The sequence below is a fragment of the Molothrus ater genome, chromosome 1 (genome assembly GCF_012460135.2).
Source record: "Molothrus ater isolate BHLD 08-10-18 breed brown headed cowbird chromosome 1, BPBGC_Mater_1.1, whole genome shotgun sequence".
NCBI lineage: Eukaryota > Metazoa > Chordata > Aves > Passeriformes > Icteridae > Molothrus > Molothrus ater.
The window spans coordinates 104,717,693-104,728,538 of record NC_050478.2 but is presented as its reverse complement, the minus strand read 5'-3'; positions in this window follow the sequence as shown (position 1 = coordinate 104,728,538).

Below are 10,846 nucleotides of genomic sequence, written 5' to 3'. Positions count from 1 at the left end.
TGTAACTGAATTGAATTTTAAACACATAAAATTTGTGACATACTGAAGAAAGGATTTTAGAGAGAAAAAAAATCTTCTCTGATCTCAGTTCAACTGAGAAATACTTATTTACATGAGTAGATTATCTTGTCCTTATTACAAATATAATTTACTATTAATTTAAAGGATGCTTTCAAAAGGACAGAACATATGTTAAAAAGTACACAGTTAACTGATCCATGATGAAATTTCTTCCAGCCTCCACTGAAATGTGCCATTGTGTTACTGCAAACAGTAGAAAGCCTAGAGATGAACCATCAAAGGATCCAGGCAGCTCTTCACTGCCATATAATCATTCACACCTCATTAACCTCAATATCATTTACATAAACTGCTGAACCTTAACACTGCCTCCAATAAAATTTGCAAAATACATGTAAAGGTCAAGATAACAAATTACAAAACTATAAAATCAATTTCTTATTCAAAGGATACTTTGCCAATCATCTCATGGTAATTCGCTTGCCACGGGAGAAGAAAACGATGACATGAATGAAATTATCCTGTCCCTTAATTGTTCACTTACAGATTTTCATGCACTTTGTTTTCACATCAGTGACACATTCCAGGTAAGCTGGCATATATTTTTTTTCTAGGTGTTGTGCAGTGTCCTTTACAATTTAATTCCATTGTTAGGTCCTATCTGATGGCAGATGCCTCTTCCTTGGTAAGAAATGAACGGAGGTTTTTCATAAACAAGCACTATAAGTTGCTTGTCTTAGAATAGCACCCAGTTAGTGATATTCAAGCCAGAGTTCACCTCGTGGAAATAGATTAAATATTTTTTAGCAACATAGCTAAAAAATAAAGTCTTCCAGGTTTTTTATAATGTATTGTCAGCGACACAGGATCTGGGGGAAAAAAAAAAGCAGCAAGAGTTCTTGGTAGATTATTTACCTCTCTATATGGTTCTTTCTGCATTGATTTTGAAATCCGAATCCTGTCATATGCAAATACAAAAGTAAATGTCAAGTTATCTTTAGACTTTTCTAGAACATTGTGGGACCAGAAAAGAAAAGTGAACATTTTTCAGGCTGCAGATTTTGCAAATATCAGAAGTTAAATTCTCACTAAGGTAATGACCTACTGTTTAGCCCATATGCTTGTTGTTTAAAAATGTTGAAAAATAGGATTACATAATGAAATTTTAGACTCCACTGCCTAGTCAGGCTGTTTATTTGAACTGATATTTTGAGACAGTTTCTTAGGGATCAGCCTCCTGTTGTTTCCTGTTTGCATGCAGTATGACTCAGTCCTCATGCCAACTTGAAGCTTTTATACTTAATTCTGAAAGTTCAGTATTAAGACTGCTCTTTTAAAAAGGCTGCATGTACCTTATAAACAATGCTTTCCTTATTTTTGAGTTAGCACCAAAAGAACTAGTGCCAAACTAGTGCCAGTTGCTGCTGCTGCTGCTGGATATTCTTGAGGCATCCCTCTGTCTCCATCCAAAAGAGTCACTTCTCACTGCACCAACAGGGCCTGGGTGGTTTGGCTGGGGGGGAGAGTACAGAATCTGAAAAGCCATGGGCTTATCTGCCAGGAAAAGAGTCAATATTCTGCTAAGTATACAGACCTGTCTGACTCCTGAAGGATGCCTGACCTCCTCTAGCCATCTCTGGCTAAACAGTAAATGGCGTGGCAGACACTGGCATGCCACCACCAGGGAGCCAAGATACAGCTCAGAACCTTGCAAACCCCCCACATCCCACAGGGTAGAGACAGCCTGTCTTCACAGCTTTACCCAGAAGCTCCCAAGCTTTACACAGACCATTTTTCAGTATTCATAAATAATTTGGTTCTACATTAAACGCAGGTGCCTAAAAAAGTGAGGCATCATACTCTCATAGCTGTCTGTAAGAGTCCCCTCCAAGGCCTGAGAACAACACCTTGTTTGCAGTGAGGTGCTTGTCTTCTCTGCTACTTTCAGGCTGTCAAGTGTGGCTGAAAGAAGCCAAAGGGCTGGAAACAGACAGGGCAGAATCAGGAGTGAGACAGACTGACAGAGTTACACAGGAATTGCTTTTTTATAGTAAGCATCTCTCTATAGGAGACAATTTATAAAATAATTGAAGTAAACAGAAAGCAAGGTAAGTTGAAGTGGGCTAAGGCAGCATAAAAACCTAACAGGTTCTTTGAGTGTTTTGAAGGAAAAAATGTCAGGTTGTGGTAAGTATTTTACATTAAATTGAGTATTCATTCATTTTAAAATGAGATAATTTTTTAATTGAAGGGGGTTTTAACTTTGTAAAGTAAATAAAATGTTGCGATTAAAGAAGAAAGTTCTTTTATTTAATGTTTTCTCAAAGTGAATATTTTTGTGCCTGAGTTTTGATCATCCTTATTCTGAATTCTCTGTGGTGAAATTACAGGATTTCATGGGGAAATCACCATATCACTACTCTGTTCCCTGTGTGGACACTGTCTTATTCTGGAAGCAATGGTCTGCTAAACTACCTTTACTGGTGTTAGAGTCAGTGTCCTCACAAGCCTCAGTTTTCAGTCGATTGAAAAAAAAAATCAATTTTAAATATCTTTACTTTTCTTTGCACTGTTTACCCAACAATGTCTTGCAATAGAACATGATACAGCCAATTACATCTGGAACTCTAAATATTTCTATTAAAAGTTTCGCTAAGGTTTTTTATTATTAAACAAAGATCATAAAGTTGGCATCAACAGAAGTACTGTTATCCCACACATAATTTATTTATTCTAATAGTTACTCTCAGACAGATCCTGTCTATTTCTGATCATCATTTTAACTTGTCTTAGTGTCCATCATAATTTACTTTTCTACACTTTATGAACAGGAGTGGGTATTTTTGTTTGGTTCTTTTTTGGTTGGGGTTTTTTTATGGAGAAGCTTCATCATTCCATCAGGAACGTATCAAGACCAAGACTTTAAAAAAATGGGTTTTGCCTTAATATTTTCCAGTACAATGTTTCTATTTTCAAAATGCTGTATTTGTTTATTAGCTGGAGAAAAATACTTGCATGTGTTTCTCCTGAACAAAACTGAAAGCTGAGCCTGTTAAAACTTCAAAAGTTCTGGATTCTTTTGTCTTCTTATCTTAGAGCACTATTCTGCAAATAAATTCCTCTCCTCTTTCCCAGCCCTCTGAGTTCTGCCATTGTCACCTCTTCACCTTCTCTGACAAACAGAGCTTGGAAGTGTAATATAATACATTTTGCTGTTGGTGACTTATTTAGTGAGGTAGAGGAAATTACAGACACAAGGAGAGCTGTGTTTTACAGTTTAATTGTAAAATCTTGTTTAATCTCCTTCCATACAATGAGGTTGGCGTTTCTTGAGATTAAACATAGGCCTTATGAGGACTAATAAGAAAAAGCATAAAAATGAGCAATCTAATTGTAAGTAAATAAAATTCAAAGTACACCAACATCTAATTCAGACCACACATACTTTAACAGTTTTTCATATACCTCAGACATGTGAGTAATCAATTGTATCTCAAACTTTTAACATGATGCTTTATAAACCCTTGTCCAGAATCAAAGGTATTTCTTCAGTGTGCTTCCTTATTAGTTCAGATCTTGGAAAGGCAAACATGAAAATAATGAGATTTTTCTCTTACTGGAGCTTGTTGAACTTCTGTCTGCCGCATGTATGGCCTAAATAGCTGAGCAGGGTTTTCTGTCCGCTTTGTGCTTGCAGATAACATGCACCCTAGTGAGCAGGCATGTCCAAAAATACAAAGAACATTGTCTTATTGTTGCACTGTTAATTTCATTCTTGATTAGAGTCTTGCAAAGGCTCTAAATCAGCACTAGAGACAGTCAGAGCTTTCTTTCATTGCAGTCATTTCACAGTGGTTTTAACTCTTCTTTAGTCTCCACGGTATGCAGGAGATAAAGATTTTTTGTTTTCGTTTTCTGTATGAGAACATAATGTTCGCTCTGTGTCTATCAGCTCTTGTGATAACCAGGGATTAATTAAAGAGTCACTTGTTGCTTCTTCTTATATGCCAAATAGCTTTAATCCCTAAAGTTCCAAAGTAATAAAGACAGCAATATCATCCTGCACACATGGGACAAGAAGTACAGTCCACCTCTGTTCTCATGTCATGTTAAACCACAGAAAATAATAAAATCATAACTTAGAAACTTCCCTTGTGAGCAGTAGTGTGTATAGAGATATACTGAAGATTCTCATTCTCCATGGCTTCTTCACAAGGCTCTCTGGCGATGGAGGGCAAATGCTTTACTGCAGAGAGTGGCACAGACCCAGCAGAAAATCTGGCCTCAGCAGCAAAACAAAGATCACTGATCAGCAATTCCGAGTAGCTTGTCTTGGAAAGAAGTCATGCATATTTCAGCCAGCAGAAAGAATGCAAGCCTAAAAACAAACAAACAAACAAACAAACAAACAAACAAACCCCCCAAACCAAAATAAAGACAACAATAAAAGCTAGGAAACAAACAAAGCAAAAAACCCAAACAAAGAAACAAAAAAAACCCCACCCAACCTGCTGCAAATTGTTAAAGACATGGATTTCTGAACTTTGGATGAAGGAGTGGCAGACTGGCAGTCTGATCTTTTCACTGTGGCCATGCACAGTGTGTAAACTTCTTTCCTCATCCTGCTACATGAAGCTGCTACCTTCGTATAAAAGGCAGGACACCTCAGGGCATAACTGAACTGTCTCAAGAGTTATTCTAACCTGAGTTCAGACGCACATACTGGGTGTGGCCCAGCTGTGGCTTCCCTGTCTTCTTTCAGTCATGGGAATAAGAATCCAACAAATATATTAGAAAGAAGTTTGGAAACCCCAGTTCCCTGATCTAGGCACCAGTGTGGCTGAACCTCCATGCAGCACCTCAAAGTACAGCTGCCTGTATTTTGTTTCAGATGTACCCTGAGACCTCAAGACCCAGAATTTCTTAACTTGTGACCTGGAGACTACCAGAAAAACTGCCATTCAACAAATGCAAAACACTGAGCAGAAGCAAAGGGAAAAAGTTAAAATTCTGCAAACAGATCCTCTTTCCATTGTTTTAAAAGCAATTCACAAGACTCTGGAGAATCCTGTGCTTGCAGAGCTGACCTCCTTCAGGTATGATGACGCAGCATTACAGAGTGCTGTGTAGGCAAATCTTTAGCACCAAAATGGAAATAACAGAAGGAGGAAGCAAGCTAAATAAAGGGGGATAATTTGGTGTCTAAGGAAGCATTATGCCAAAAAGTCATAAGATTTTTTCCAGTTACATAATCAGTAGCAAATCATGTTACTTAGATTAATGGCTTTGAAAATAGTTTTACTAATAGAGCCTTCAAAACCTCACTAGAGAAGTCTTAGATGAAGATAGTTTATACAAAATACTTCCCAAAATCCCCCCTCTTTTCAACTCAGGAAGAAATACTTCAACAATGACTAGAAGTGGTGTGAACTGGCTTAATTTTCCACACTACTTCATTGTTCAAATATTTTAACATGGGGATTGACACAAAAAAAAATCTCTCTCTCTAGAAATAGACAAGAACCCAATATTTTGGAAAGATGTTAATTTTAAAGACAGAGAAGAACATTGTGAAATCTTCTATTCTTCCCATTTAATACAAAACCTTGCTTTAAACAGAATCATAGAAAAGGTCCATATCTTTTGGCAAATAAATTTGTCCTAAATGCATTAGACTCAAAAGGTCCTAAGCCAAATTCTCTGTACATATAAATGGCCACTGTAATTGATTGGAGAGTGGAAGTTTGGCTGTCTCTAAAATTAAATCAGTTATAAAGAAATAGTACCCAGCATCATCTTACGTAAACCAAACCAAGGACACAATTGCGGAAGGTCTTTTAGAGAGTCTCAGTCATCAATCTATACTTGTAAATTCCAGTGAAACAAAAAAAAAACCCAACTTGAAGAGGATTCTCAGAAATTGTGTTTGAAATTCCTCTATAGCAATTTCTGTTTACCAGAGGATGCAGCAGGAGTCAGAAAAAGGCAAATTCATCTCCTTCCAATTTAGTGGTGGTGCTCAGTTTCCCAGTGCACTAATGTTGTCATCCAGCCTTTTGGTAACATGAGGGGTGTTGATGAGTTTGCTGGCCTAGGATTTATGTTTGTCTTCTCAGCAGGTAATGTATGAGACAGTCACTTCTAGATAGACCTGACCAATACTTTCTATAGAAACATTTGTATTAATGACTTCTGAGCTCTTTCATCATACTGCATACCCGAAAGGAGACCTGGCAGGACAGAACATTTAGATTAAATGATGTCAGTTTGAAGAGTCAGACCAAGAGGGTTAAAACCACTGCTGCCTAAACTATTACTCTTGCAGAATGGTAATATCTTATTTTTAGAACATTGAAGCATGTCTCACCCTGCAGCTCAAGCAGCACTTTAATAGTTATTAATGGCAGCTGTCAGGTATGCATCTATTGACCAAGAATGAGTCACACTGGCCCTACTAGAAGGCCCAGTTAGCTAGAAATCTGTGGTGGGTTTTTTTTTTTGCTTATTTTCTTTTCTTTTCTTTTTCTCCTTATTTTTATTTCAGCAGCTCATTCTTCTATAGGCAGCATGATAGTGAAATATCAGAGTGTTTATCTGCAGTAGCCATTAGGACAAGCTAATGAGCTTGTTTTGGAGATACAAGCAGGTCATCACCTGCTTTGTCAGTAAATAATAATGTTAAGGAGGCAATTTCCATCCCTGTAGGTACTCACAGGTTAATTTAGAAACTACCAGCTTTTAATTAATAGTGCAGCCAGCATACTGTGTGGCAAAATCTTGCAGAAAACCTTTCAATTTGTTAGGAAGCTAGAGAAATAAATTAAAAATACTCTTCTCCTCCACTAAAGAGTGTTTTGAAGCTATTACCAATATGATTGACATTAATGGTTAAAAGGTAATAACTTAAAATTCTATATTACTTTTTCTCCCCAAATTAAATTACTTTCAGACACATTTAATTTTCATCAGGCTGAATATTTACATAGGTTTGACAAATCACCTGCTGAAACTGTCTTATAGTAATTAGTACAGGCATTTAATACACGTTTTCCCAGGCAAATAAGGCAACTACAAATGGTACAAAAATCTGCAACAGTGCTTATAAGCAAAGTCTGCTGTTAAGGTTTTTTGGCAGGAAAGGTCTGCAAGGGCATGCACACTGCACAGAAAATCCAGCACATCCAGCCTGCCTGTTGAACAAAGAGACAGATACGGTATAGGTCTGCATCCTTTGTTTCAGAATGCAATTAAAAATCCTGGTCCTTGCCTAAAAGGTCTGTCAGAGAGAAACTGCTCTGAAGAGATAATGACACTGACAGAGTCAAGAGGAGAGGTCTCAGGAGACCAAGCTGAAGCCCAGAGGGAGTAGACTTTTGTGGCTGGAGATGCTCCTGCCCATGCAGGATTTGTCTAATGTTGCTGTTTTCAGGTCACCATTTCGGCCATATATTTGCAAATGCCTTTGAAGTAATAAAATGACACTCTAATGAGTGAGAAAAATGAAGAAAGAGCAGTGAAGGTGACAGTGGAGGAAAAGACAGGAGACAGAGAGAGAAATAAATAAATGAGGGAGTATGAAGTCCCTTTGTTCAGTACTGTACTAACCTTAGCACAAATTTCTTACTAAGATGATCTGATAGATTCCCAAATATGGGAGTCTGATAGATTCCTAAATATGTTAGCAGAGACAAAAATCTGCCTGAACCACAGAGCAGTACATATACATTTATTATATGGTAGACAATGTCCAGTAAAGTGTGAACAAAGTGCACAGGCCTCTGGATATGAGGATATGCTCTTCCCTCTCCTGAGAGACAAGGTGATGGCCTGCTCAGCTTTGAACGATGAGCTCCTCTGAGTGACCAGGTTGACTTCTGCACCTGGCTTGTCCTCACCCCTGCACTGGCAATGCTTGATATTGAGCCAGCTTCTTCTCTGGAAATGGTTTAAGGCAAAGCAATCTCCCTCCAGTCTCTGCTTCTGCCCATTAAGCCAGAAGTCCCAAATAGGATTCACTTTTCCCACTTGAGAACTTTGGAAAGAATAGGCAATTATATTATGGCTCTCCTGCTTGCTAACTTTGTTTTTGTCTGCATGCATGTCCCAGTCTGTTTTAGCTAGCCAGCTGTTTTGTTCCACCTTTCTGGAAGTTTCTTGGTATTCCACATCCAGAAATATGGCTGCTGTGTGCACTTCTGGCCTCTGCCTCCTTTTTCTTCAATATTATGACAGTTAATATGAAAAGTAGTGCTTCTACCTTGGAACAGTCTGATGAATTACAAATAATAACCCAACATTTAATCACAAAAATTGGGCTACCTGTCAAGTTTGCCTGCAAAGCAATTTCTTTAATTTCCACTGATAGTCCTCTTCTAACAGGGTCATCTCCCCCAGATCAATATCAGCTTAAATGTGATTTGGCTTTGTGATCTCCAGGGGCATTAGCTTGTCCACTTGCTGTGCTCAGGATATTCCATCTTGTTCTAATGTTTCAGCTGAGCACAAAGCATCAACAAGCTGTCCAAGGTAGGTGTTATTACTGGCTTGCCTCTGAAGCTGCATCCTGGATGGCAGCTGTGGAACATCGGCACACAGGCAATCCTATCTTCAATAACTTGTCTTTCCAATGAGTCCGTGGTGTGCCATTCTCATATTCTGCAGAAAAAAGTCCTTTGTCCTTGGTACATTGCTAGGTCATGCATTCTTCCTGCCATGCTGTGATTCAATTATCTTTTCCCAGGAATTCGTGTTTACAAAATTTCTCCTTTAAGCAAAGATGTGTCTGAAATGCTTTGGTAAATGAGAGCATAAAATGCATTCCTCACCTCTTCGTTGCATGGGATGGTCTTCTGGTTTGTCAAAAAGCTCTGTACAGTTCATTTGCTTATAAACTCAAGAGGAAATGCTTGTTTTCCTTATGTAAATACTATTTTTTCAACATAGGAGAGTTTCTCCACAACAGCTGCTACAGTCTTTGGAGTTCTTAATTGAGATAAATAGGAGATGTATTTTTTTCTTAGGTTTATAAAGGCTTGAATGTGTTTTTGTGCATTTCAATATTCTTTCAGTTTCCTTTCTTCCATTTGTGACTTAAGGGCAGGTAGCTGCTCATGGTATTAATTAATATTGTCAGGTTTTTGGGCTATTTGTTTGTTTTTTTTTGTAATAGTCTCCAACTTGGACACATAGGTCTGATCCTCTTATTAAGAATGTATCTGAGGCACCCTGTTAGAGTTTCAAAGAGTGAGGTTGCAGAATTTCCTAGATAATGGTAATTAAGCACTTATTCCTTGTCAGAATCGAGAATTCCTGGTTTCTTACTTCCATGTAGAGAATCAAGAAAAAAATTGTAAAAAATCAGGACATAAAATTTCAGGAAAAGTCAGCAATCCTGGTAAAACTCCAGAAAGAAGATGCATATTTCAGTATAATGCCTACCGATAAGTAAACATGGAGAGAGTGAAAGAATATGCTTTATTACAAGAAAATTGGGATCTCAAATTAACTTGAAAATTTAAAAGATTTCAGCTTCAAAGCTGAAAGAAAGTAAAAGTTCCTTTCCGTGACATTTTATTTCCCAGATCCTTTCCATGACAATATTTGATTTTCCAGATCCTCTTTTCATTCCAGAGTTGAACCTTTGTAGCTGGTTTATGGAATTGTGCTGGACTATCCTGAGATCCAAACACATACTTCAAAAACATCTGCAAAATACACATGAATCTTGAAACCTTTTTGTCTTGTGAGTTTTCAAAGTGATTTGAATGTCAAGTAAATTCTGATGACCCTGGCTGGGAGCTTTTGCCTCCTTCCTTAAGGGCTGAGCATCTCCAGGCAGTTCTCTCTGAAATGGACAGAGTGAAGATAAAGCCTCAGCTTACAATGACTGAAGCACTAAAAATGTGAGTCTCTTGCTCTGGTAATTTCTGAGTTGAGAATCCAGATTAAAAAATTTCCTGTTAAAAGCATCCTTTTCAACACTTATACTGCTATTCTGTGTACTGTTTTGGCCTCCGTGCTGTGAAATTGCATGAAAAATGCTTCAATCAGTTCTTTTCAGGAGCATTATGATGTAGTCTTTAATTATAAATGTTCATTTTTCTGTTCCCCATAGTCCCAGAACATCTTGAAATTACTTGTATTTTCTTCATATTTTTATTGTTAGAGTGTTTTCCAGGCTGAAAAACATCTTTTTAAAGAAAAACAAAATAAATAAGGAGAAATGGCTGCTCTTTGTTTAATGCGTTTTACATAATAATGGATGGTATCTTTCAAAATAAAAATAAAATACTGGCATTTTCACACAGAATTACAGAAAATTTGCATGGTAACTTGGTGTATAGGCTAAAATTTGGTAAATAAAATAAAATTTACCCTTTTCCTTTTGTTTTTAGAGGTATTGGAGGACAATAAATCAAAAACAATGTTTGATGATCATAAGTGTTTCTAGCAGCAACTCCATTAATCTGAAAGCCATTGGATTTTTACCTTGTTGCAAGTATTTCTGTTGTGATTTTATATATATCAATAGTTGTCCTTTGAGTAGGATAGGAAGCATTAGTTCATTCTGTATTGTTCACATGCCTATGTGAACATATGTATACATCAGCCATAGTTAGGATAATATTAATCTATGTGCTCACCTACTTTTATTGTTTTACATTTATAATATATATGTATACTTAGAATCTGCCCTGTATACACACACGTAATGTTTACGTAATTATGCCTCCAACCAAGAAGCAAAACCCAAAAGCTGTATTTTTCTTTAATGATGGTAAAAAAAAAATAAGCAAGATGTAGCTTTTAAAACAATTTAAGACAC